Source organism: Hippopotamus amphibius, chromosome 9 (assembly GCF_030028045.1).
Source record: "Hippopotamus amphibius kiboko isolate mHipAmp2 chromosome 9, mHipAmp2.hap2, whole genome shotgun sequence".
NCBI lineage: Eukaryota > Metazoa > Chordata > Mammalia > Artiodactyla > Hippopotamidae > Hippopotamus > Hippopotamus amphibius.
Window position 1 is genome coordinate 95,029,011 of NC_080194.1, and position 18,396 is coordinate 95,047,406.

Here is an 18,396-nt window from a genome sequence, read left to right on the forward strand (position 1 = left end):
TTTGGTGGACAATAACAACATCTGCAAAAAATAAAATTAAAAAAGAGAAGAAAAGTGAAAAATAAGATAGTTTGCTTCTTCCCTCACAATTCTCATACACTTGATTATTTGTTTGTTTTGTTTTGTTTTGTTTTATTGTTCAGGACTTCCAAAGTGGCTAACATCTTTGTCTTATTCCTGACCTTGAAAGGAACTTGGGTTCTGTTAATCTTTATTTTTAATTATATCTCATTTTCTTGTTTCTTGTCCCTTTTCATTTACTCTGTTGGTTTGTACCAACCACAAGGGTTTTATTGATTGATGCTGGGTTGCAGCAGACTTATCTTTTTGTTTAAGCTTTATATGTGTTCTAAAGTAAAAGAGGGTTGATGACCACCAGTCTATAACCGTTGTTCTCACACTTTTATCTGACTCGATTGAATGTGAGGCTTTTGAAAAACATAAATTCCTGGGCAAGGCATTTAGTGATTATGATTCACATGATCTGGGCTGCAGCTTGAGAATATATATATTTTTTAGAAAGTTTAAAGGTACCTCTGACTATCAGCGAGATTCAGAAATCAGTCATTTTGAAGACCTATAAAAACATTGCCTAGTGCTAAAAGGATAAAAAGGAACTGCTAAGGTTCTAATGATTTCTCAGTAAGAAGTTAACAGATGTTTAGGTGGTTTGAGGGAAAATGTGGAGGTGGCGAGCCACCCCAGAAGAGAAAATTATATTATTAAAGATCAAGAGCTGAAGGAAAGAAAGGTCAGCTCCTGAAAATAAAAAGTTACTCATTAAAATGTAAAATGCAGAAAAGGAGTGGCAGGGATGAGCATTAAAAAAAGAGGCCATAGCATAAAGCCATATTAAGAACCGACTTTACCCCAATTGTAATGAGAGGCCATTGAAGGGGTTTTAAGGAGGGAGGGATGTGAGTAGAGTTGTGCTTGAGAAGGGCCAATTTAGCAACAATGGAGAAAATTAATTGGAGAGAAAGCAGGATGGAAGCCTTGACCCTGGGGATGACTACTACAATCCAGGCGATAGACGATGGTGACTTGAACTATAATACGGCTGGGGAAGAAAAGACTATTAGATTTAGGTAAAAGATACACATAAGCAGAACCAACAGAAGGTAATGATGACCAGCGATAAGATATGTAAAAAAAGGAAGAGTAAATGCACTGGAATCAACTTATTACACATAAGTATTTTCTGAGCTCTATATTTTGAATTTAATATATTTACCTACAACTGTTCAGGCATTCTCAAAAACACTGAGGTTAAAGATAAATGTTTACATTTTATTCAAAATTGTCAAAGTTTAAATAAAATTGATGGTAATGTTAAATAAATATTCAAACACATAATAAGTAAAAATGATTTGAACAGGTTCATTTCATAGCATGTCACTTTCCTTGCTATTCCAGTTTTGGTTCACTCTAACTTACCCATGTGCCCCCATCACTGAAACAGCTCCACAAAGTCCCCATACGCTATAACACCACCGAGCCTGTTAAAGTCACCAACAGAGACTGAGCTGAAAATAAAAGGAACCATGGAGAAACTAGACTGATCCGGCCCAGACCCTTCACCCATGTGGCCTCCACCACCAGCGCCACACACAGCAGAGCCACCCTCCTCAGCCCTCAAGACACATACTGCAGGGGAGCCAGCTAGACCTCCTGCTGGCAGTGAGGGACCACTCGGGACACAGGAAGGAATATGGTGGGGATTTCCTGAGGGCCAGGATGTCCTCCCCAGCCCTGACCAGGTGCTTCGGGAAAGGTGACAGACTTCAACAATGACACCTACCTTGTCAGCTTCACCCTGTTCTGGGAGGGCCGGGTGTCTCTGTCCATCCTGCTCATCCACCCCAGTGAAGGGGTGTCGGCTCTCTGGAGGGCAAGGAACCAAGGCTATGACAAAGTTATATGCAAAGGTAAAGTTAGCAGTACCACCCATATCCTCACTGATTGTGGCCTGACCCTAAGCCCAAGCGCTGAACTGTGAGTACTTGGATAGTTGAGATCAAGAAGCCTTCTACTGTCTGAGACCATAACACATACCTTGTGAGGCCCTGATTGACATGACTACCAGGAATAGAGAAATTTCTTACCTTACTGTCAAGGAAGAAAGCCTTTTTTCACAGGTAAGTATACTTGTAGATACCCAGCGAGGTGGCCACAGGCAGAGCCACATTGCCCACCTCAATTAACATCGAGCACGACCCTCTCGGATACCTCTGCGACTCAAGGTCCAGTCAGATGTGTGGTGTGTTCCCGAGCCTCCCACTCAGGACTCCCACCACCAAGGTTGGCATTCTCACTTAGATGTTCAGTACAAGTGGGCTGCCTGAGGTAGAACTGTGTATTATATATGTCCCTTCCCATCAAGGCGGGGATTCTCAGATTCAGTCATGTCTTCTACTGTAGACCTAGGTTTTACAAAATATGTTCAATGGAAAAGTATTTTGCTATGTGTTACCAGATGTTACACCAGAAAAGGATTCCTTGATAAGTGTATAATAACATCCATGCTTCTCCATCGCCCATATCATATTCTGTAAATTCTACGTCAAGTATCTCTTGCATTTATACATTTCTCTCCATGCCCAGTGCTCTTATCTGAGTTCAGATCATCATCCTCTCATCTAGATTACCTGTCACAGCTTCCCTTCTGCCTATCCTATCCTCTCTAATCCACTGTCCACACTGCAGCCTGAGTCACCTTTCCAGAAATCCAACTCCTTCCTACTGGTCTTCTCCAATTGATCTCAAGATCAGGTATCCTCAGATATTCTCAGATCTCAGGTTGAAGGAGTCTTTCATACTTCTGGGTTGTGATCTAGTGATTCTTGGAAGTCTCCAGTGGAACAAGGCTCCACAAACTGGGGTGTGAATATGTTTCTCATATCAATCATGGCAGTGTCAATGGCAAGACTTTCTCTCCTTGCTCACAAACAGATGCTCACTTTCTTGTCTGCCAGCTCTACACTAAGCTGCAAAACACTTCATGAGCTACTCTGGGAATTTGCAAAGGGTTACTTATATGACACTAGAAATCCCAGAACCTGTGGGCCAATCCCTGAGACAACCTATCAGTTCCAGACACTTTTGCTCCTTTGCTAACCTTCTCTAAGTCTCAGGGGCACAGTCCATTTCCTTTATCCTTTCCACTCTTTTTCTTCCCTGGGGATCCATTTTCCCCTGGGGATTCACTTTCCCTAAGCTTGGCCATAGAGTGGAATACTAGGTTCTCAGCAACCCTTTTCTTAGCAGTTTTCAAAGTCAAGCTTACAGTCTTTTTTCCCTTAAGCTTCCAAAAAATATGCTAGAGGAAATAAAGTATGGATAGCAAACATGGAAAAATAACATGCATTCCAGATCTTATATAGTTATCCAAGTGTTGGTTCCTGATCTATAGTCTCTGAATCCCTTCTGATGCAAGTAAAAGCACAGTTGGGTTTCTCTTCTTGCCCTTTGATCTCTGATGGTTCACCTCACCAAATTTCCTCCTACCCATTCATTGTCCTTATGCCTAAGTCCCAGTAAGGATGAAGATATGCTGATCCCTTCCTTTCTCTGGATTGAACCTGAAGAGACATCCATAGCAGAGAACCAGGTACCACTTATACCTATCGTACTACCTGGCAGCTGGGTCCCCATTTCCCTGTGTCTGCTTGCTGCCTGCTACCACTTACCCACACACATACAGAGGATTGGAACAAAGAGAGAATCAAAGGGAAGGTAAGAGCTTTGAAGCAGGAAGAGTCAGACAGCCTTTCATCAACCGGAATGCAGTATACATTTATTCACGCATCAGACTGAACATGACTTTCTGCCAGTCACTTTAAGAGGTATTAGGGACACAGCAGTGGACCAGGCAAATGCATTACCTTCCTTCAGAAAGCAAGTTTCTAGGAAAAATGGAAGGTCAATATAGCAGAAAATGTATATGAAGAGAGAAGCAGGAACCCTATGGTAAGAGATCTTCATGCCATGCTAAGGAGCCTGAACTCCTTAGGTAAGTGATGGTGGTTTTAAATAAAGGACTTAATAAAGGATTTTAAGCAGTAATGCAGTTGCATTTGCAATTAGTGAGGGTGCTCTGGCAGTTGTGTTGAAGAGTTTAGATGAATAAAATTGAGACAGCCTGGCTAAAGGCCTACAGTAACCTAAGAAAAAGATGATATGAACTTGAATAAGAAATGTGGAAGTAGCAAGAGAGAAATTTCTGATTAGATCAATACTTTGAATCTAAAATTCCAGGACACACTGTTTGTATGTGACAGAAGAGCAGAGCTACCCTGGACTTCAAGGTGCTCCCAGAAAGGTAGATAGTTTTCCTATTGCATATACAATGGGTATACAATAAAAAATCCTAATTTATATAGAATGCCCAACAGATACAAAATTTGCAACAATGATAGTAGTTTTCAGTTGTAGGAAATTTTAAATTATCCTTCACTCACAAGCAAGTAGCTTCTATTACCTGTATTGTGTGAACAGACAGCAGGGTGATTTGTTGTCTTATTTTTTGAAGGTCCAGCGTGGGAGTTGAAATGATGAACATCTTAACCACACTGATGTCTGCTGATGTAACAGTAGGTTTGCTTTGTCCTGTGGTAGATGGCGCTTGGCATGGATCCTCTAAGAGACATTCCGATGCAGAGGAAACTATCGGCATCAATGCTAGCAATCACGATTTTCCAGAAGCACAATTCCTAGCAGGAGTCTGGGGCGTCAATCACCTTGGATTTTAAAGAGAGATCAATTCAAGGAAATTATTTCAAACTCTTTTTATAACAGATTTCATCTCAATTTATCCCAAAGGGGAAAGTATGCATATCCTACATTCACATTTAAACCCACGAGCGTATATCCTAGAGTCAGTGATTCTGTCTGGGGGACATTCTGTGCAAATCTTGTACGGACACGCACAGCTTCAGAGTAGGAATGTTTTGGTTTTGTTAGCTTACTTCTCTGTGGACATACCTTCCTAGCCTTTAAAGGATGCACTTAGAGTTTTATATGGAGTTTTTTCCATTTCATTAAATGTGTTATAGTGGCAAACACAAAGCCATGTTACTTATGAAAGAACAGTGTTTATATTTAGCTTTAAAATTAACTTTCTTTAAAGCCTAAGAGTTTACCAATAACAATCATTTTGAGATTTACTTCAACTAATTTATTGCCTAATATTTATTCATTTATTCAGCAAATGTTTATTGAGATTCTAACAGATATCAGGCATTATGGACAAATGGAGAAAAATAAATGTTCAGCAAGGTTTCAATCTGAAAGACATTTAACCTACCAATTCTTTGAAGGAAGTAAAAAGGCAGAAGGGCTTATGATAAGGTGGTATTTGACTTAGCCCCAAAGGATATCTATAGACAAGGAATAAGGTGAAAGAGGAAACTCATAAAGATCATGAGTAAGGCTGCCAGGTTTAGCAAATAATAATACAACATATCAGTTCAATTTCAGTAATTCCTAATTGCTTATGCATATCACATGAGATAAAGGGAAAATACTGCATGGGAAATACTGACACTAAAAAATTATTGCTTGTTAGAAATAATTCAAATTTAATTTAGTATTCTGCATTTTTTTTATCTAAGAACTCTAGTCAGGAGCAAAATTATCATGAACTTTGTTCAATAGCCCAAAGGAGTGAGAGCACTGGGTGAAATGCAGTGAAGAATGAGGCTAAAAAGAGGAAGAAACTAAATCATGGAGGCTCCCAAGTACAAAGCTGAGGATTTTAGTGTTTATTCAGGGAGACTTTGAAAGCCACACAAAAAAAAGAAAATTAAGGAAGAGAGTGATGCAATCCACTTTGTGCTTTAGAGAACTAATTCACAATTTAACAAAATGTGCATGACCTATAGAAAGATAATTTAAAATGTTACTAAGTGATATAAAATAAAATTTATGTAAATAGAAGAAAAAATACTGTTGTTTCTGGGTCGGATCACTTGATATTGAAAAAAATGTCAATCATCTCTGTATTATTTTCTTATCGTTGCTGTAACAAAGTGGCTTGAACAACAAAAATGTATCGTCTTGCAGTTCTGTGGGTCAGTAGTTCAACACCAGTCTCACTGGGCTAAAATGAAGGTGTAGCAGGGCCACAATGTTTTCTGGATGCTCTAGGGGAGAATCAGTTGCCTTGTCTTTTCAGGCTGCCGGAGGCTGCCCACATCCCTCTCAGCCCCCTTCCTCCTTTTTTGCAAAGCTGCAATGATGGGTCAAGTCCTCACACCATCTTTCTGAACCATTTTTCTGTCTCTGTCTTCCACTTTTGAGAACTAAAGAGGTTTAGACTGATCCCACCCAGATAATCCAGGATAATCTCCATCTCAAAATCCATACCCTTAATCACACATGGAAAGCCCCTTTTGCCATGACAGGTAACATATTCACAGGTCCCAGGGATTATAAAGTAGATATCTTTGGGGGTGGGGCATTAGTCTCCCTGCCACAATCTCTAATCTAATCAATAAATACAATGGAATCTTAATAGTATTACTAATATACTGTTAAAAATACTCAAGCCCGGACTTCCTAGGTGGTGCAGTGGCAAAGAATCTGCCTGCCAATGGAGGGGACACGGGTTCGAGCCCTGCTCTGGGAAGATTCCACATGCCACGGATCAACTAGGCCCGTGCGCCACGGCTGCTGAGCCTGTGCTCTAGAGCCCTTGAGCCACAACTATTGAGCCCATGTACCGCAACTATTGAAGCCCACGTGCCTAGGGCCCTTGCGCCACAACAAGAGAGGCCACTACAATGAGGGGCCTGTGCACCACAATGAAGAGTAGCCCCCGCTCGCGGCAACTGGAGAGAGCCCGTGTGCAGCAATGAAGACCCAACGCAGCCAATAAATAAATAAAATAAATTAATTAATTAAAAAAAATACTCAAGTCCATGCTAAAATGATCAAGAAAAATAAACATATAAGACTGATCATAGGAGAATTTGCTATATATTTGAACTAGCCCCTCAGAGCACATAGTTTGACACCTGGCAAAATGAATACCCTGACACACTAATATTATACAAGATACGGGGAGAGGAATCAAGATGGCAGAGTAGGAGGATGTGCGCTCACTCCCTCTTGCAAAAGCACTGGAATTACAACTAGCTGCTGAACAATCATCGACAGAAAGACACTGGAACTCAACAAAAAAAATACACCGCACATCCAGAGACAAAGGAGAAGCTGCAATGAGATGGTAGGAGGGGCGCAATCGAGTTAACATCAAATCCCATAAATGCTGGGTGAGTGACTCACAAGCTGGAGAACAGTTATACTGCAGAAGTCCACCCACTAAAGTGAGGGTTCTGAGCCCCATGTCAGGCTTCCTAACCTGAGGCTCCAGCAACAGGAAGAGGAATCTGCACAGAATGAGACTTTGAAAGCCAGAGGGATTTGACTGCAGGACCTCCACAGGACTGGGGAAAACAGAGACTCCATGCTTGGAGGGCACACAAAAAAGTGTTCTCACCAGGACCCAGGGGGGAGGAGCAGTGACCCCATAGGAAACTGAACCAGACCTACCTGCTGGTGTTGGAGGCTTGCCTGCAGAGGTGGGGGGCAGCTGTGGCTCACCAAGGAGACAGGGGCACTGGCGGCAGGGGTTCTGGGAAGTGCTCACTGGTGTGAGCCCTCCAAGAGTCCACCATTAGCCCCACCAAAGAGCCTGTGGGCTCCAGCGCTGGGTAGCCTCAGGCCAAACATCAAACAAGGTGGGAACACAGCCCCACCTATTGGCAGACAAGCAGATTAAAGTGTCACTGAGCTCCAACCACCAAATTGGCTTAAAGTTTTACTGAGCTCTGCCCACCCAGCCCAACCCACCATCAGTCCCTCCCATCAGGAGGCACCCAGGAGCCTCCTAAATAGCTTCCTCCACAAGAGGGCAGACAGCAGAATCAAGCAGTATCAGCAGTATTTCATCTTGTGGAACTGAAAACCACAGCCACAGAAAGATAGAGAAAATGAAAAAGCAGAAGACTTTGTACCAGATGAAGGGACAGGATAAAACCCCAGAAAAACAACTAAATGAAAAGGAGATAGGCACCCTTACAGAAAAAGAATTCAGAATAATGATGGGAAGATGATCTAGGACTTTGAAAAAAGACTGGATGCAAAGATTGAAAAGTTGCAAGAAAAGGTTACCAAAGACCTACAAGAATTAAAGAACAAACAAACAGAGAGATGCAACACAATAACTGAAATGAAAAATACACTAGAAGGAACTAATAGCAGATTAACTGAGGCAGAAGGGTGAATAAGTGAGCTGGAAGGCAGAATGGTGATAATCAGTGATGCAGAAAAGAATAAAGAAAAAAGAATGAAAAGAACTGAAGACAGCCTAAGAGACCTCTGGGACAATGTTAAACGTGCCAACATTCGCATTGAAGGGGTCCCAGAAGGAGAAGAGAGAGAGAAAGGACCCGAGAAAATATTGGAAGAGATTCTAGTTGAAAACTTCCCTAACATGGGAAAGGAAATAGCTACCCAAGTCCAGGAAGTGCAGAGAGTCCCAGGCAGGATAAATCCAAGGAGAAACACACCAAGACATACAGTAGTCAAATTGACAAAAACTAAAGACAGAGAAAAGTTATTAAAAGCAACAAGGGAAAAACGACAAATATACAAGGGAACTCCCATAAGGGTAACAGCTGATTTCTCAGCAGAAACTCTGCAAGCCAGAAGGGAGTGGCATGATATATGTAAAGTGATGAAAGGGAAGAACCTACAACCAAGAATACTCTACCCAGCAAGGATCTCATTCAGATTTGATGGAGAAATCAAAAGCTTTACAGACAAGCAACAGCTAAGAGAATTCAGCACCACCAAACCAGCCCTACAACAAATGCTAAAGGAACTTCTCTAAGCGGGAAACATAAGAGAAGAAAAGGACCTACAAAAACAAAAACAAAACAATTAAGAAAACGGTAATAGGAACATACATATTGATAACTCCCTTGAATGTAAATGGACTAAATACACCAAGCAAAAGACACAGACTGGCTGAATGGATACAAAAACAAGACCCACATATATGCTGTCTACTAGAGACTCACTTCAGACCTAGGGACACATACAGACTGAAAGGGAAGGGATGGAAAAAGATATTCCATGCAAATGGAAATCAAAGGAAAGCTGGAGTAGTGATAGTCATATCAGATAAAATAGACTTTAAAATAAAAAATGTTACAAGAGACAAGAAAGGACACTATATAAAGATCAAGGGACCAATTCAAGAAGAAGAGATAACAATTATAAAAGAGGAAATTGATAGTAACACAATAATAGTGGGGGACTTTAACACCCCACTTACACTGATGGACAGATCATCCACACAGAAATGTAATAAGGAAACACAAGCTTTAAGTGACACAATAAATCAGCTTGGTTTAACAGATTTCTATAGGACTTTACATCCAAAAGCAGCAGATTACACATTCTTCTCAAGGGCACATGGAACATTCTCCAGGATAGATCACATTTTGGGTCATAAATCAAGCCTTGGTAAATTCAAGAAAATTGAAATCGTATCAAGCATCTTTTCCGACCACAACACTATGAGATTAGAAATCAATTACAGGAAAAAAAAACTGTAAAAAACACAAACACATGGAGGCTAAACAATATGCTAATAAATAACCAAGAGAGCACTGAAGAAATCAAAGAGGAAATCAGAAAATACCTAGAGACAAATGACAAGGAAAACATAACGATCCAAAACCTATGGGATGCAGCAAAGGCAGTTCTAAGAGGGAAGTTTATAGCAATACAATCCTACCTCAAGAAACAAGAAAAATCCCAAATAAACAATCTAACCTTACACCTTAAGAAACCAGAGAAAGAAGAGCAAACAAAACCCAAAGTTAGTAGACGGAGAGAAATCATAAAGATCAGAGTAGAACTAAATGAAAGAGACAAAGAAAACAATAGCAAAAATCAATAGAACTAAAAGCTGATTCTTTGAGAAGATAAATAACATTGATAAAGCTCTAGCAAGACTCATCAAGAAAAAGAGGGAGAGGACTCAAATCAATAAAATTAGAAAGGAAACAGAAGAAGTTACAATGGACACCGCAGAAATAAAAAGCACCACAAGAGACTACTACAAGCAGCTATATGCCAATAAAATGGACAACCTGGATGAAATGGACACATTCTTAGAAAGGTATAACCTTCCAAGACTGAATCAGGAAGACATAGAAAATATGAACAGACCAATCACAAGTAATGAAATTGAAACTGTGATTAAAAATCTCCCAGCAAACAAAACTCCAGGACCAGATGGATTCACAGGTGAATTTTATCAAACATTTAGAGAAGAGCTAACTCCCATCCTTCTCAAGTGCTTCCAAAAAATTGCAGAGGAAGGAACACTCCCAAACTCATTTTATGAGGCCATCATCAGCCTGATACCAAAACCAGACAAAGATACTACAGAAAAAGAACATTACAGACCAATATCACTGATGAATTTAGATGCAAAAATCCTCAACAAAATACTAGCCAACAGAATGCAACAACACATTAAAAGCATCATGCACCATGATCAAGTGGGGTTTATCCGTGGGATGCAAGGATTCTTCAACATACGCAATCAATGTGATACACCACATTAACAAACTGAAGGATAAAAACTACATGATCATCTCAATAGATGCAGAAAAAGCTTTTGACAAAATTCAACACCCATTTATGATAAAAACTCTCCATAAGGTGGGCATAGAGGGAACCTACCTCAACATAATAAAGGCCATATATGACAAACCCACAGCAAACATCATTCTCAATGGTGAAAAACTGGAAGCATTCCCTCTAAGATCAGGAACAAGACAAGGATGTCCACTCTCGCCACTACTATTCAACATAACTTTGGAAGTCCTTGCCACAGCAATCAGAGAAGAAAAAGAAATCAAAGGAATCCAAATTGGAAAAGAAGAAGTAAAACTGTCACTGTTCACAGATGACATGATACTATACATAGAAAATCCTAAAAATGCCACCAGAAAACTACTTGAGCTCATCAATGAATTTGGTAAAGTTGTAGGATACAAAATTAACACACTGAAATCTCTTGCATTTCTATACGCTAACAATGAAAGATCAAAAAGAGAAATTAAGGAAACAATCCCATTCACCATTGCAACAAAAAGAATAAAATACCTAGGAATAAACCTGCCTAAGGAGATAAAAGACCTGTACTCAGAAAACTATAGGACACGAATGAAAGAAATCAAAGACGGCACAAACAGATGGAGGGACATACCATGTTCTTGGATTGGAATAATCAACATTGTGAAAATGACTATACTACCAAAAGCAATTTACAGATTCAATGCAATCCTCATCAAATTACCAATGGCATTTTTCACAGAACTAGAACAAGAAATTTTACGATTTGTGTGGAAACGCAAAAGACCCCGAATAGCCAAAGCAATCTTGAGGAGGAAAGACGGAGTCAGTGAAATCAGGTTCCTGACTTCAGGCTATACTACAAGGCTACAGGGATCAAGACAGTATGGTACTGGCACAAAAACAGAAATATAGATCAATGGAACAGGATAGAAAGCCCAGAAATAAACTATGGTCAACTAATCTATTTCAAAGGAGGCAAGGATATACAATGGAGAAAAGGCAGCCTCTTCAATAAGTGGTGCTGGGAAAACTGGACAGCTACATGTAAAAGAATGAAATTAGAACACTCCTTAACACCATACACAAAAATAAACTCAAAATGGATTAAAGACCTAAATGTAAGGCCAGACACTATAAAACTCCTAGAGTAAAACATAGGAAGAACACACTTCAATGTAAATAACAGCAAGATCTTTTCTGATCCACCCCCTAGAGTAATGGAAATAAAAACAAAAATAAATAAGTGGGACCTAATGAAACTTCAAAGCTTCTGAACAGAAAAGGAAACTATAAGCAAGATGAGAAGACAACCCTCAGAATGGGAGAAAATATTTGCAAACGAATCAACAGACAGAGAATTAATCTCCAAAATATATAAACAGTTCATCCAGCTCAATATCAGAAAAACAAACAACCCAATCAAAAAATGGGCAGAAGACCTAAATAGGCAGTTCTCCAAAGAAGACATACGGATGGCCAAGAGGCACGTGAAAAGCTGCTCAACATCACTAATTGTTAGAGAAATGCAAATCAAAACTGCAATGAGGTATCACCTCACACCAGTCAGAATAGGCATCATCAGAAAATCTGCAAACAGTAAATGCTGGAGAGGTTGTGGAGAAAAAGGACCACCCTTGCCCTGTTGGTGGGAATGTAAATTGATACAGCCACTAAGGAGAACAGTATGGAGGTTCCTTGCAAAACTAAAAATAGAACTACCATATGACCCAGCAATCCCACTGCTGGGTATATACCCAGAGAACACAATAATTCAAAAAGACACTGTCCAATGTTCATTGCAGCACAATTTACAATAGCTAGGACATGGAAGCAACCTAAATGTCCATCAACAGATGAATGGTTAAAAAAGATGTGGTACATATATACAATGGAATATTACTCAGCTGTAAAAGGCAATGAAACTGGGACATTTGTAGAGACATGGATGGACCTAGAGACTGTCATACAGAGTGAAGTGAGTCAGAAAGAGAAAAGCAAATATCGTATATTAACACATATATGCTGAATATAGAAAAATGGTACTGATGAACCTAGTGGCAGGGCAGGAGTAGAGACAAATCAACTGGTTTGCAAGGCAGAAATAGAGACACAGATGTAGAGAACAAACATATGGACACCCAAGTGGGGAAAGCGGGGAAGGTTAGGGGGGACTGAATTGGGAGATTGGGATACCAAATAGTACACTCTAAATATATGCAGTTTATTGTATGTTAACTGTATCTCAATAAAAGTTCTTTAAAAAAACACAAGATATGGTTTATAATAATAAATTCAAAGGCTGTGTTCTCTCCAAAGTATGCCAGTGCATTATTAGTATGGGTGCAGTGACGTTAAGTTTCCAGGGTTAGGATATTTAACCATCCAGGATGCGATGCCTCAAACATCATAGAAGTCCAAACATGTCACGTGGAAATTCCAACATAATTATAGGATTAAGAAAACTCTCTTTAGCAGGCCAAAATCACCAGGACTTAACAACTCCTCCAGGTCATCATGGAATAGCTATTCCAGGATTTTTTCCAATTCTGCCATCAGCACTGCTTTGCCACTTGTCCAAAGGTTACACACACAGAACAACTATGTTGATGAATATTCTGTGGACATTGACAACCAGAGACCACAAGGCCTATGAGGTGTAAGCATGGAGAGTGAAGCAGAGACTGTGGGGGGCTCTCCCAATATACACTGCCCTCTCCCTCTTAAGTAACTGAACACCATAATTTTAGCTGGGTGCATCATCACCAAACTAAAGGCCACAGCCTTCCTTGCAGCTCGTTATGGCCATGACTAGATTTTTGCCAGGATTGTGGGTAGATGCGATATGGGAAACTTCTAGGTCATACCTTTAAAAGTAAAACAACTTGCCCTCCCCTTCTTACTGGCTAAACTGTACATATAATGGCAAGAGATGAAAGAGCCATGTTAGACCGTGGGATTGAAGTTCTAGGTTAAGAATAGCGCCTTAAGTGTGGTGATGGCCTCGTGGGTTTATACATATGTTCAAAGTCATCAAACTGTACACGTATAATGTAGAGTATATGTGGGTTTTTGTCCACCAATTAAATCACAGTAAAGCTGTAAAAGAAATAATAAAATTAAGGGTATCACACTAGCCCTCCCTAAAAAAAGAACAGCAGAACAAGCAGGTAGAAGGAACTGGACTCCCTGACACCATGCAACATATTAGCCCTGGCTTGCTCACTCTATGACTGTTATGTGAGGGATAAATATATTTGTATTTTTAAGTCATTATTATTTGCTTCCTATCTAATACAAAATGTGACACTAGAACGGAAGTGCTGATGTAACCAAACCAAACTACAATGCATTGGTTTAGTGGTAGCAGAGTGACGTAGCGAGCGAAGAGGAAGCTTGAGAGGGGAGGAATGTAATGAGCGCTATCCTCCGATAGCAAGACTTTTGGTGCACTGCTACCTGAGATACCTTGGAAAGCAGACCATGTGCCAAGAGGGCTTGTAATTCTAATGGAACTCACTGGAAAAATCTCAGAATATGTATTGGTTTGTGTTGGCTGCTGTGTGTCACTTTTAGCAAAATCCTACTTAAAAATATGAATTCAAGTTAGATACTTTAAACTTTTTGAAGTTTTTAAAATGTGGACATGTGAATTTTGAGCTATTTTTTAAAAACTTAAAAATATTCCTATAAAAATATTCATAGAAAAAATGATTGTTTCGTTAATGAAACAAGGATAAGTGGTTTGATACAAGGACAGCAACTGTTGGGCCAGTGATATTCAGGTTAGAGACCAAGGCTTAAGTCAGCACAGCAGCAGCAGGGGTGGCAAAGAAATGACAGAACGTCAAGACCCAGCTAATAACCAGATCTGGGAAAAAATGAACAGGGAAGAGTCAAGATGACTCAGAATCTCTCAAAAGAAAGAGCAGAAGAGAAGTGCATAAAACAAAGCTGATCATCAAAGAAGAGTACTCGGATGGGAGGAACTAGGAGTTAACGAAAGAGAGAAGGCTAGACATTTAACTTATGCCAGTGAATCACCTACCATGAGCATCTCTGTTCCCAGAGAGTGAAAAGGTGAAAGAGAAATGCCAAGTGGGAGTGAAGATTCCTGTCCCTGGTGGTTATACTTGAGAAGGAAGGTAGATTACATCTCACAACCAGATTTGGTTAATGCAGTTAAGACAAATGGCTGTTGAAAGGAAAACTCATTTACCTTCTGGGAGACTCTACATGGTGGCAGTGGATACACTACTCACTTAAAGTTGTAAAAAGTATGTAATTATGTTATATTCTTTTAGAAATTCAGGCTGATTGAAAAATACTTTTAATGAGGTCTCTATTCTCTCACTTGGGCTGTTTTGTTTTCAACTTCACTTACCTTTCTAGATTTGAGCCTTTTCATTTAAAATATATTGTATTCCCTCTTTCAGAAAAAACATTGTTCCTGTTCATAAATTCCAACAAAAACTTCACCTTTTGATTGACATTTCACAAATGTGAACAGATACTCTACCTTAAAGAGTAGGGAAGAGCCAGTCAGAAATAATCTTGATGAGTGAGCATTTTATTTTATTTTATTTTATTTTATTTATTTATTGGCTGCATTGGGTCTTCGTTGCTGCACGTAAGGCTTTCTCTAGTTGCGGGGGCTACTCTTCATTGTGGTGCACAGGCTTATCATTGCAATGGCTTCACTTGTTGCGAAACACGGGCTCTAGGCACTCAGGCTTCAGTAGTTGTGGCTTGTGGACTTAGTTGCTCCTCAGCATGTGGGATCTTCCCAGACCAGGGCTGGAACCTGTGTCCTCTGCATTGGCAGGTGGATTATTAACCACTGCACCACCAGAGAAGTTGAATGGGTAAGCATTTTAAATGATAGGATATTCTTTTTAAAAATGTTAATCATTTCCTTCTAGTTAAAAAGTTTATTTTTTTATCAACACTGAAATTTTTTTTATCTTCATGGAACTAGAAATTTTAAGAAACAATTCCAAGTCCCTCCCATCAGGAAGCACCCACGAGATTCCTAGATAGCTTCCTCCACAAGAGGGTAGACAGCAGTATCAAGCAGTATCAGCAGTATTTCCTCTTGAGGAACTGAAAACTACAGCCACAGAAAGATAGAGAAAATGAAAAAGCAGAAGACTTTGTACCAGATGAAGGGACAGGATAAAACCCCAGAAAAACAATTAAATGAAGAGGACATAGGCAACCTTACAGAAAAAGAATTCAGAATAATGATGGTGAAGATGATCTAGGACTTTGAAAAAAGACTGGATGCAAAGATCAAAAAGTTTACCAAAGACCTAGAAGAATTAAAGAACAAACAAACAGAGATATGCAACACAATAACTGAAATGAAAAATACACTAGAAGGAACTAATAGCAGATTAACTGAGGCAGAAGGGTGAATAAGTGAGCTGGAAGGCAGAATGGTGATAATCAGTGATGCAGAAAAGAATGAAAAGAACTGAAGACAGCCTAAAAGACCTCTGGGACAATGTTAAATGCACCAACATTCGCATTAAAGGGGTCCCAGAAGGAGAAGAGAGAGAGAAAGGACGTGAGAAAATATTGGAAGAGATTCTAGTTGAAAACTTCCCTAACATGGGAAAGGAAATAGCTACCCAAGTCCAGGAAGTGCAGAGAGTCCCAGGCAGGATAAATCCAAGGAGAAACACACCAAGACATACAGTAGTCAAATTGACAAAAACTAAAGACAGAGAAAAGTTATTAAAAGCAACAAGAGAAAAACGACAAATAACATACAAGGGAACTCCCATAAGGGTAACAGCTGATTTCTCAGCAGAAACTCTGCAAGCCAGAAGGGAGTGACATGATATATGTAAAGTGATGAAAGGGAAGAACCTACAACCAAGAATACTCTACCCAGCAAGGATCTCATTCTGATTTGATGGAGAAATCAAAAGCTTTACAGACAAGCAACAGCTAAGAGAATTCAGCACCACCAAACCAGCCCTATAACAAATGCTAAAGGAACTTCTCTAAGTGGGAAACAGAAGAGAAGAAAAGGATAAAACAAAACAAAACAAAGCAATTAAGAAAATGGTAATAGGAACATACATATCAATAATGACCTTGAATGTAAACGGACTAAATGCACCAACCAAAAGTCACAGACTGGCTGAATGGATACAAAAACAAGACCCATATATATGCTGTCTACTAGAGACCCACTTCAGACCTAGGGACACATACAGACTGAAAGTTAGGGGATGGAAAAAGATATTCCATGCAAATGGAAATCAAAAGAAAGCTGGAGTAGTGATAGTCATATCAGATAAAATAGACTTTAAAATAAAAAATGGTACAAGAGACAAGAAAGGACATTACATAAAGATCAAGGGATCCATCCAAGAAGAGGAGATAACAATTATAAATATACATACACCCAATATGGAAGCACCTCAATACATAAGGTAAATGCTAACAACTATGAAAGAGGAAATGCAAGGCAGAAATAGAGACACAGGTGTAGAGAACAAACACATGGACACCAAGTGGGGAAAGCGGGGAGGGTTGGGGGGAGATGAATTGGGAGACTGGGATATCAAATTGTACACTCTAAATATATGCTGTTTATTGTCTGTTAATTGTATCTCAATAAAAATTCTTAAAAAAAAAAAAGAAACAATTCCTTCTGGATTCAGAAAGACACATTCAGAATCAGTGGGAGAAATAGAGCTACCCTTGTACCACTTTCCCACCCTGTGATAGATGAGGGTTATATCCCCCAGGAAACTGACTAGATATCAGCCATCGTCATCATCATCACAGCCATCACCACACTTGGCCAGTGCTTCAGACCCTTCCACACTGACATTTCATTTGCCAGGCCATCAGTGTTGGAAGGAGTTTGGACACTAAAATGATCCTTAGAATAGAAAACATCAGGGAGATACACAGAGACACAGAGAGTTTTGGAGACTTCCATGGTTATGTTCAATATCTTACTAGGAAAGACACTTTCAAAAATCTCAATGTAGGTGTCATTGATACCTGGGATATGACCATCGCATATGGCACCAATAGTATCCACACACTTGATAACGTAATTGGAAATCAGATTAACATGTTCTTAAACTACATTTGCTAAAGCAATATACAAAATCCCTAGGAACCAGTCTGAAAATAATCCTACTAGTATAATCAGAGAAGTTTTACTTATTTTAGGGACTAAGAAAATCAAATTTAAAAGATTCCATCTGGGGGATTTCCCTGGTGGTGCAATGGTTAAGGATCCCGTCTGCAAATGCAGGGGACATGGGAAGATCCCACATGCTGCAGAGCAACGAAGTCCGTGTGCCACAACTACTGAGCCTGCATGCCACAACTACTGAAGCCCCTGCACCTAGAGCCCATGCTCCACAACCAGAGAATCCATTGCAATGAGAAGCCCTCGCTCAGCAACAAAGAGCAGCCCCCGCTCGCCACAACCAGAGAAAGCCTGCACACAGCAATGAAGACCCAACTCAGCGAATAAATAAATTTTTTTAAATGACAAAAGATCCCATCCGAGCAGGGAGAACACTTAAGAACAAAGACAACCAATGTGGGCTGCAAAGCCAAGAGAATTAGACATGAAGAATGATTATGCCATGCTTGTCTACGTGTGAATGTGTTGGGTTTTTTTTTTTTTAATTTATTTTAATTGGCTGTATTGGGTCTCTCTTTTTTGCTGTGCGCGGGCTTTCTTTAGTTGTGGTGAGT

The 18,396-nt window shown here is 39.8% G+C and overlaps 1 pseudogene; it reads left to right on the top strand.

Annotated features, from left to right (window-relative positions):
* The first annotated feature begins 1,439 nt into the window (after positions 1-1,439).
* Positions 1,440-17,782, top strand: LOC130860970 (NXPE family member 1-like; annotated as a pseudogene).
* The last annotated feature ends 614 nt before the right edge of the window (positions 17,783-18,396 follow it).